The sequence below is a fragment of the Chelonoidis abingdonii genome, chromosome 1 (assembly GCF_003597395.2).
Source record: "Chelonoidis abingdonii isolate Lonesome George chromosome 1, CheloAbing_2.0, whole genome shotgun sequence".
Lineage (NCBI taxonomy): Eukaryota > Metazoa > Chordata > Testudines > Testudinidae > Chelonoidis > Chelonoidis abingdonii.
In genome coordinates, this window is record NC_133769.1 from 80,793,189 (window position 1) to 80,804,852 (window position 11,664).

Below are 11,664 nucleotides of genomic sequence, written 5' to 3' on the forward strand. Positions count from 1 at the left end.
GCTTTTCAGTATACTGTATGGTTCAGTAGATACTTGTGTATTGCCACTAAAGTCAATAGCAGAATCCTCAGGAGACATAAGTCAGCTTTGTTGCTGGTATGCTACCTACTCCCTTCACCTTGGCATAGAGATGAAATCAAGAAAAGGAAAAGGAAGGTTGAATAGTTGCCAAACTTATTAAGAGTTCATGAGCCCTTTCAGGAGGGACCTTTTATTAACCCTTTCCTTCAGTGGTTCTTTTTCTTTTCTATGTAACATATTAGACACAAGAGGCCAGATACTGATCTCAGCTGAATTGGTCTAAGATTGCAGTGGGAGTGGTAAATTCGGTGGAGTGATTCCAGATATAGAAAAGTGTTATTGAGATCAGAATCTGGCCCAGAGGGCAGGCATTTGGTTTCCCTCTTTGTAGGTGCTATGACTCAAACTGCTAACATGTTTGTTGCAGTATCTACACTGGGATGCGGAGAGAGAGACACACACATTTCTGATAATAAGTACCTGATAGTGAGATCCTTAAATCACAGCAACTTGGCCTCCCCTCTTTCACTGCATTTTAAGAAATGCTGATGTTGAAATTTTACAAACTAGAGAACAAGCTAGACTTGAAAGGTCAAATACGTCCTTTACTTATACCCATGAAGTCCACTGAAGTAAGAAGGGTATAAATGAGGATTCAATTTTGGCTAAGAGGTGCTAGAAATCAGAGTGAGTGGGAGTGAAGAAAACTTCATATTGCTCATATTGCTTTATACATTAGTTGAAAAATCCATTTTCTCCCTATTATTCTTGCATAGAAAATTATTGAAGCTTCTAGTTAGCTGCAAATACAGTCAATGAGAACATATGTAACCACTAATGAAATGTCAGCAGTGGGAATTTTAAAAGAATGTATTTGTAATAAAATATTCATTTATTACTTTAGTTAATTACATACAGACAAATGTCTGAAAAGAAGATCAAAAAGTGAAACCAAAAACAAAAGAACAAATAATATTATTAACACAGCCTAGCATTAAGCATGATTTCTGTTGTCCACAGATTCTTTGACATGTGTTTTCTCTTAAATAGAGCTGGGTAAAATTCAAAGGCCCCAGTTTCTCCAGATTTGAGTCACTCTTGAGTTCCCCGCTTACTCCCGACAATCAAAGAATTCTTTACTGAAGAAAGCCATGGGGAACAAATTTTCCAAAGCAACAGCAGGATATTCCTGCTAGGGGAGGCCATCTCCTCCAAAACTGCCCCAGCAGCCAAAGTGGATGTGGTTCCACAAGACTTCAGAGGGAAGCCTTTCCTGTAAGTCTTCCATCCCTGGGGTTGCTCATTTACTCTAGAGATGAAGTCCTTTACCTCATGTTATATATTAATGTCTTTCCCTGAAGGGCAAGGGAATTTGCTGGAACCTATGCAATAATATGTAGGATGCAGTTGGTCAGCACAGGGCTTGTTGCTGAGACTTTAGACTTTAAAGGGGCCCCCACAGACCACAAATCTAATAAATTGACAAGCCTATCTAACTTGTTTTGCAGCGACTCAAAGGCTTATTTGATGATTTGACAAACCTCTGGATCAATGGTCTAGATAAGGCTATGTATTTCTTTCATGTTTCATTTGTAAGATTCAACCTTCCTTTAAATGATCACAAGTAAGAAAATCACAAACAATGATCCCATTCCCTATTGCCACAAAATCAGGATCAACTCCATTTTCCATATACATGATAAGGATATAATACCATCAAAAAAGGTAAGATTTTACTGATTTACAATATTCAGACTCCTTTTATGGTTATCCCAAAATATGGAGTATCTTCAACTTTTAACATTATCTATGGTATTGTAATAAATGGAAAATAGCAAAAACTAACAGGGAAAGAATAGAGACAAAAGAGATTAAGGTGTATATGAAAACAAGGGGAAGAAAATCAAGACAATATGCAGTTCAGAGTGCCTTTGTAGTCACAACTTTTTTAAATAGATTTAACCGCTGAGTGTCTCCAATTTACATTCAGGTCAATGGGAATAGATACCTCTTATATTTGGAATTATTAAGCCCCCACTTTGTAAAACCCCAATACAGCAAAGTGTTTAAGCTCACACTTATATTCATCCCTGTTCAGCAACACACAAAAGTACATACTAAACTTAAAGTATATGCATAAGTCCCATTGAAGTCAATGATACTTAAGCATATGTCTAAAGTAAAGCATGTTCTTAGTATTTTGTTGACTAGGGTTAGACAGGTGAATCAGGGCCTGAAACCACTACCTTCTTTGAATCCCTGCAAGATGTCAGCCAAACAGTGAAGACTAGCTGGATCAGAAGTTGGAAATATTTATATTATTTTGGAACCATGGAGGTATGCAGATAGCTGACCACATAACTGCAAGATTACATTGTCATTGCCATCCTCCTTGCTCTTAACTCCTCCCCATTTTGTTTGTCACACTCAAATGTTGGGTCTTGTTACAAATTAACTAGTAAGATGTTTTGGTAGAAAATGTGTCTATCCTTGTTTATACAACACCTAGCACAATGGTGTCCTAAGCCTTTAAATGTTATGACAGTACAAATGATTATGGGACATAGTACCATTGAAGAAGTGCTAAGCAACTCACTAGTTTGGTCCCTCTGGTTCCATAAGATCAAAAAAAGCTTTCTATCTTCTGTTCAATCTGTCAATATTAGGCTTTATGCTAAAGCCATCCTCTCGTACAGGCAGTCATATCTGATAAGATAGATTCTCCCTCCTTTCTTTCAGTAGAAGGGGACATCAATCTTTCTGGTGCGCGAGGATAATTATTTGAAAAAAAAGAGATAAATTGGTTTAAAACCTGGTTAATGATTATTAAAGTATAGACATAAAATGAGATGTGACAAGGGGAAACAACATACATTCAACATTTCAAGGTGAAGCTCAATATAAAAAAAAGATATGACTATAGCTGAAAGATTAGTAAAAGAAAATTCCCTTTCCTTGTCCACTGGCAGGCCATTCACCCGTGGATTATAATTTTGTTTGCATTTTCCAATATTCCCATCTCTCTGAGCATAAGAATTTGTCCTGTCTGAGAATTCTGAAAAAAGCTTTGAACTTTCTAGTTCAGGTTTACATTCATGAATTTTCTCAGTACAAGTTTTAATTTGTCCTCCAATCATTAAAATGTAGGGTAATGTTTTCAAAAATATTTAAGTGATTTTGGAACCTAAGGTATTTATGTACCCAACTATGAAGATAAGTGGGAAGTAAGCCCTATGCAGATGCTTTTGAAAGCCCCATTGGACAATCTTTAGGTGCCTAAATACTTTTGGAAATCTGGCTCTACATCTCACAGGAAGTCAATGGGACATAGGCTCTTAAGTCCCTTAGGCACAGATCCTCATATTCCTAGCTGTGATTTATTTCAGTGGGAATTAGGCACCTAAATAACTTTGCGGATCTAGGCCATAATCATTTTTGGACATTTGAGCCTTAGTCTCAAGTTTTGCCGTAGTAGGGCCATGAGAGCCATATACTGCTTTCGGAATGTAGTCAGCTTTATTTTTTTTAATCCAGGAAAATATTTGATTTAGTGTATTACCCCTTCCTCAGATATAAGGGAAATCCTTGCCTGTTCTTGGCAGCTCATGTGCTACAAGAAGTCTATGGTCGCTTCGAGTGTCTATTTTCCATCCAACAGGGGAATCTGCAATGCCCTACATTAGACATCTCATCTACCAGGAAAACAATAAACTCAGTCTTATTAAAATAGAGACACTTATTGAAAATACAATAAACAAAAAGTCAAATAAAGAGATGCCAGCAGAGGCCTATTGTCAGAGTTGTTGCTGTGGGTAATACTAAGGCAATAGTGAATCTGCATTCAGTCACAAGAACTCTCCAGCTCTACAATTCCAATAAAAAAAAAAAAAAGTAATGTAAAATCCCATCCTCTCAAAATCTGTGTCTGTTAATGGGAGAAGAAACTACTATAGAATGGTCATTCACTGATTAATTTTTCCTCACATAATCGCCACTGACAGCAGAAAAACAATCCACATAAAAGTATCTATGTGCAGTATATAATTACAAATAAGTTATCACTCTTCATTCTGCCTCATTAAATATTTTGGTAATTAATATTTGCAAGTGAAAAATTCAAGGAATCAAATTCTACCCTCAGCTAATCCACTGAAACACAAGAGGAGCAACTCCAGTGAGTGACATGGAGTTATTGTAGTTTTACTCTTGAAAAACTGATTACTGAAATTGACCAAGGATCTTTAAAAAAAAAGTATTGCAATTAAACTCTTCTGTAAAGATGAAATTTATCTCATATGCTAGTGATTCAACCCAATTAAGATTGCCAAAGCTATTCATTTTGTCTCACATTTATAATTTCAATGCTGGCAGTACCCAGTTCCTCTGATTTGTCACAAACATTTATCCTGAATTAAACCAGGACAAGCAAATGTTTATTACAATTTTGAATACGAAAAAAATGAATGACTAAAAGATGCAATGTTTAAGAGAAAACAATGTCACAGATTTCAAGAAGTCCTACAGTAAGACTGAATATTGTAACAGCCGCACATTTTTGACTTTATCTTTTGAAACTCTATTCTTTTTGTACTGAAATGAAATTACTGGTATGAAAATTGTCATATATACACTGGAAACTGAAGTCCACCGAACAAGTCCAGTATAAGCGGCAACAAAACAAACTTTTCCATGCTGTGCCTCATGATTATAGCTAAATCTTGATTTTAAGCATACGTGTTTCCATTTTCTGGTTTTGGCCATGAAAGGAAATTAAAGTACAATGTATCTTTAAGGAAAGAATCTTAAGCACATTCTGACTAGGACCAAAATACTGTAGGACCTTGCAAATTCCCATCTTGCAAGTCTGATTGCCACAAAACCTGGTCTCTGTTTCCCCTTATCACCACTGATTTAACAGTGGAGGACTAAACCATTCACTTAAGAACTGCACACAGAAGGAAAACTATGTCATTACCAGCCAAAAGAAGCAATCATGTATGAAATGTGGAAGATGAGTAAAAATGGCATCATCCCCTTTTTTGCTCCAGAAAAGCTCCTGCAGGAATTTGGAGGTCCTTGGTTTTTGTGGTGTGGAAGGAAGCTGAGCCAGAGAGGTAGTTATTCTCTGCAGCTATATCCCTCTCAAAACCCAAGAAGATTGATTATACAGGTTCTTATACAGAAACCTGCTCTATGACCTTTTAACTGAGGGAAAGTGGTTGGAATCAGCTGTATGGAAGCCATGCTCTCATGGGACTGATGAAGGGACAGGAGACCCACTCCAGGTTTACAGCCTTTCTTGCTGTACTCCTAAAGGATTTTGAGGCACTGCCCTGCATGTTCCACAAGAGAGGGTGGGGAGGAATACTCCATTACCTTTCCCTAAAGACAACTGGTGTTCAAATTTGTTGAGTTTCCTGTCGTTTCCATGGATTTTTCATGAAGAAGGGATGACACTCATGAGTTCTTTAGCGAGGCTGCATAATAATATGGCTTAATTTCTTGAACAAGATATATATATATATATATATATACACATACACACTATGTTTATTGGTATACTAATGAAGCAATAGTTCAACATAAAATTAAACTGCCTTTCTCAAAAAAAAAAGAGAAAAGTATATTTTGTGATTTGATTGATATCAACAACCCTGAGCATTCAAAAATCATGAATCAAGCCACAAAATCATGAGATTTTAAAATATAATAAATGTTGGGTTCCTTTTATTTGCCTTTTGGTATTTGAATTTTTAGTTTCTGGTTTTCTTTTGTTTTGAGATTTTTCCCCTCCAACCGCGAGAGCTAGAAACCTAATCATCAGAGGGGTAGCCATGTTAGTCTGGATCAGTAAAAGCAGCAAAGAGTCCTGTGGCACCTTATGGACTAACAGACGTAACATAATCATGTGTTGTCTGGTACCAAGAGTTTTAAAAAAATACCAAATATCGCAAGACTTGCAATAAAATCATGAGACTTGGCAACAAGTATATGGCATCTAGGATGTTGATCTTGCTAATTGGAAAGTGTTAGTAATCTGTAATGGTCTATGTGAATTATCAATGACCTATTCTATCACAAGAAGAATTAAATATGTCCCTGGAGACATTTCCAGTCCAGCTGGAAGACATAATTACTGGCAAACTGATGAGAATGGAGATTTCTGTCACAATTTCTGTACTAAGATGTTCAAATAAGTTTTGAAAAGCACAGGTATATCTGGATTCTTCCCTGTAATGAATCTTCTGGGGTCCATCCCTCACTATTGTCAATTCATGTCAGATGTGATGGCGGTTTTTGCAGTATGGATATCTGCTTGCTAAGACCACCGTCTCAATCCTCAGAGGACTAAGAACAGCTTTCAAAGAGTAACTTTCTGTCACTAATGACTTTGATCAGATTTGAACCACTGACCTAAAGAAAAATGTTTCAGTATACCATCTGAGCCATCATGTTCCCCTGTGTCTTATACAAGCTTAAGAAATAGGAAAGGAAAGTTCCTAAAGCAATCAACCAAAAGAAGTTTGTTTTTTCCCCAATGCTGTATGGTCATTACTGTGGAATTTGACTTTTTCCGGTTGCATTATAAATATAACACTCTCTGACAGGTAAAAATTTAGGCATAATTTTGATGTGAGATCAAAGAGTGTGCCTAAAATAAAGGTTTGGTAACAATCTATGCTATTTCTTGTGCTTTCAAAATAACAAAACTCTTTTGCCTCTGACATTCAGGGAACTATTTGTGCTTGTCCTGAATTACAATTACATCTTGAAGTGTTCTGGTACTTTACAAAAGCTCCTGCTGCAACTCAGCAAGTTTTGAGGAAAAAACAAGTTATTTCACAAGAGATTAGCCTCCCTCTCCCGCCCCCCGCCCCCCAAAAACAAAGTCTCAGAAGTGTATGTGTTGCATGTTTTCAATTCTCTGAGCCTGGGTATCAACTCATTGTTCCTGGCTTTGCTCAAAAACATTTTATGATGCTTCTTTGTTTCCAGTTGATAAGATAGCGGCTTGTTCATTCTTGTGGCTTTGGGAACAATTCCACTGACTACCTCATCTGTATTAATGCATTTGTCATGGAGAGAAATTGTAAAAATTAGTTCACTTATTAACCAGCCTTTCATTCTTTTTCATGAATGTAATACAGATCATAGCATTTAAGAGGTGTATTACAATCAGGAGAAATATTAACACAAAATAAAATCAGGACAGTTTTAAGCAAGAACGATGTATCAGGAAATATAAAGTTAGCCGTGCTGGGGCGATACCACCAATGCCCAGAGATACAATTGGAATATTTCCATCTTTGAATATGGAGGATTTTTATTACTTTGTTCCCTTTTGGAAAATATTTTTATTTATATACCTATTTATTCACTTTTATTAGACAGATGGGATTCCAGAACTATTTACACTTGATAGCAATCTTGCCAAAAACCATTAATACCTATAAGAAATATATACAAAATATTGATTCTCAAAATGCTGCAGAGTTAAACTAAGTTTGGCAAATAAATGTTTCACAGCTGAGTTTAGGTGAAATCATGGCAATGTGGTTTGAGTCCATGGTGCCCAACCTTATTATACAGGATGTCCACATAAACCTAAGCACAACCTTGTGTGGGCCAGATTCTACATATTTTAATAAGATTGAAAATCAGCTATATGGATTTATATTTTAAGTTCAGCTTGTTTTGGGTATATTTAGGTGGGTTGTTTCCATGTATATTATTGCCTATTTACACACTTGTGTAAACTAAAATGATATAAACATGATGACAAAATGCTAATGAATTGGCTATTAGCATATTCTGTTGAAAGGCTCTCATGGGCTGTAGGTTGGGCACCCTTTGTTAGGGTTAATCACAGGAGTAGCTTCCCAGAGATTATACCAAGGCAATATTATAACCTGAGGCTTGAGTCCAGTGAACCCAAAAGATCTTCACAGCCCTTTATCAATATTGTCATATCACTATTTGAATGACAATAAAATTGGCAAGCCTTTAATGTAATAGTTTTTAGGTGCATCATAAAATCAGAGTTTTTAAACAACCTAAGAAGTTGAAGTTATGGTCCATGATTATTTTGCTTATTTGAATAAGCAAACAATGTTATCATTTAGTTTATGAAAAACAGAAAGCAGAACCAAAATGGAATCTAATTCAGACTTCAGTTAAATGTTTAATTGATTAAAATCCTTGAAACAAAACAAAGAATATGCCTGCTGCAAAGAGCTGATTAAGTAACAAATAACTTTACTCACAATCAACCTAAGCTAGGCTGGAGAACATTTGAATAATACACACAAACACCCCACTGCCTCCCTTGAGCCGTTTAAGGAACATCCATAATAAAAACAGTGAATCTTTTATTGAATATTTACTTTATGTGCAGATTTTAAGTACCCATTTTTTGCTCTTGGTGCGTTACCTTAATTAAAATATGCAATACAAAGAATACAATCAACAGAATACTTTTAAGCAAAATATACAAATTTTAATTTGAACACAAAATATATAGTGTTCTTTCAAAAAAAAAAAAAAAGCATCCTGTCCCAGGGCTCTACACACCTCGGGGTTGAGAGGGCACCCCTGTTTGCCCAGTGTGGGACTGGTACACCTCATCACACAGTAGTTAACACAAACACAATCAGGGACTCCAGACTTCTGGGTGGGGCAGAGTCAAGGAACAGTCTGTAGTCCGTCACCTCCCGGCTGAAGTAAACAATAACAAACAGAGGCCTCAGCCCCCTGGGCAGAGCATTAATGCCCACCTGCCAGCCTAGGTGGAAGATAGGGTTACTCGGGACAACCCTACTCCATCAAGTTCTCATCCAGGGCCCTGAGGAGCCAGCAACCTCCCTGTTCAGTATTCAAGTATCTACATTCCCTGGGTCACTTCCTGACCTTAAGTCCACTTTGGACCTGTGCCATCTCTGGGCAATGGCTTGGCATCTTTGTAGGTCTCCACAGCCAGTGGATTCTCTGTAGTGATAAAATTAGAAATGGATCCTATATATTCTCAAGTGTCTGCCCTGGGCTATCCTACCCTGCATCACCCGAAGGCTCTTACAACATAAACCACATAGTTGGCACTGCTCTGATCTTCGGCACTTGTGTAGCTCTGACACAAAAAGGTCAGATCTAATAACATTCAACTATATACAAAAGAATCAAAGTGAGTGTATTTTGCCAAGAATATCAGTTTTCTCTTTTTCGTTAAGCCACCACTGTGAAACATCTCTTTAAATATTAGCTTTCCTCTGTGGGACTTGGATAAAACAGACCGTGAACAAATGTGTCACTTCTTTACCTATTTGTAAGATGAGCTATTAGACTGCACTACTGGTCATTACAAAAGCTCTGTCCAAACAGGTGGCTGAACTCTAACAATGTACACAACCTTTAAGCTTTGCGTAGAACAATGTCAATCATTTTCAGGAAGCTTTGAGGTTCAATAACAAAAAACTGACATAGAAAACATGACATTAAATTACAGTATTAGACTAAAACTGTATAATACCCTGTAAACAGCAGCAAAAACAGCTGCCATGTACCACCATTTGCACTCAAATGAAAGAATTTGAGCAGTGGAACCCCTGTTGGGGCAACTCCATTAAAGCATCCATTTATTAACATAAACAGCTTATTTGAAACATTTGTCTGTGCAGTGTGGATGCATTAACAAGGTAATTTACCATAATATTGAAATGTAATAAACAGCTTGACCCCTTTCAAGATCAATTATTTTCACAAAATAAGTTTCCAGCTTCAGCATGTTGGCAGAATGTCAGCATCTAAACAAAACAATTGGTACATCATGCAGATATCTGTTTCACATTTTGCAGCATTTTATCACAGCAGCAATGAACTGAATTGAATTAATATTTGTATTTCAGAAAGCTGGATATAAATATGGATGCATAAAACTTTCCCATAAAATAGACCATAAAAACTCAGCCTTTGGAATCTTTATTTGGGAATAAAAGACTAGCTATTGAATATTTGCATCACTGAGCTCAGTTCTGACTTTTCAGATGTATACTTTATTTTGTAGAGGAGGCAAATGAGCCAGATGCTGTAGACCCATCAACTCTTTTTCCAAAAAAGGAACACATAACAGTTACATTGTATAGAAAAGATGGTTCCACTGATGGATCATGATCAAATAACTTTATTCCACATCAGGAAATGAGGAATAATATTGGTCATTATCCATTTGCTAACTGACTTCAGTCTATTTATGAATTGTACACCATCCAATCCATAGACTTGCATTCTTAGTTTTGCCGTTCTTTTACAAATTTTTTTGTCAAGTCCACAGGAATATAGGTGCTAATATGACACTTTGTAACAAAAAGAAATTAATCATTTCACAATCTAATATAAACAGAAAAGTTTCCATTATTTTGGGGGTTCGTGGGGGTTCTATGGTATTTTATAGATTCTCTGTCAGTGCTGGAAGGTCAAGTGCAGCAGCTTTGTGCTTGTGCATGAGAACTAGAAAGAGATACTGACTATAAAGAGAGAAGGGAATTGGCCAGTTTAATGTAATTATCCAAACTGAGTGAAGTATACAAAGCAAATGTCACAGTGGAGCTGTGGGCAAATGTAGTTACATTATATATGAATAATTTGGCAAATTAGAAATAGGGGCTGTTACACTGTGTCCATGTTCTAAGAACCATGATGCTATTGATTCCTTTTCTTCTCCTTCTGCCTTGTAGTTGTATCATTTAATTCCTGGCCCAAAAGAAATTTAATTCAGTGACATAAATTTCAGCAACAGGTCCCGCAATCTCTGATATAAAGTGTTCATGAATAATTACACAAATCTTTATGAATAACTAAATACAGAAGTTGTGGAGTAACATTTATGGACCGTATGTGACGACACCTTTCTCCAAAGAATAAACAAAAAACCCTGGTCACAGACATTGATAGAGGTGATTGACTTATATTTACAAATACATTATCCAATGAGCTGAGAGATTTTTCTCTTTGTGAAACATCGTCAAATTGATACTGATCTGTGCAAATATCTTTATTTTGGGTAAATATTCAGTGAATGACTTATGCAAACTGATTTCATTGTAACTAGTCATTATTAATTATTCAGTGTTTGTGATTGGTGATTTGAGTCATGAAGTATTGTTGTTTCTCCACTCTCATTAGATCCCTTAAACATTTTACACAATAGAATAATAGATTATAGTAAAGAATAGCGATAAATATGCTTGTCTGTGTAGAGATACCTTGCTTGCCAAGGATCTGGGTATTCATTCTCCAAACCTTCATAAAGGGGATACAAACCAAACAGCTGTTTAGCCTTCATGACAATCCATAGGCTTAAATTTATATCAATGAATAATTCACAAACAACTATGAACAGTGAACAAAGTATTCTAAAAAAATCATGTCTCCATGAACAATTCGTAATGGTTAAGTCTGTCAAATAAACTGCTCCTAAAAATTGTTGTCTTGTCTCTAACAAACAGAATATGTGGCAAAAGGTAAACTGAATTTTTAAAAAGAACAGGAGTACTTATGGCACCTGTGATGGGGCAAGGCCAGATGGCTACAGTAAAGTACTGAGAAACAGGTATGTTAGCCCCAGGCTAAACAAATCCCTAGTACCCTGGT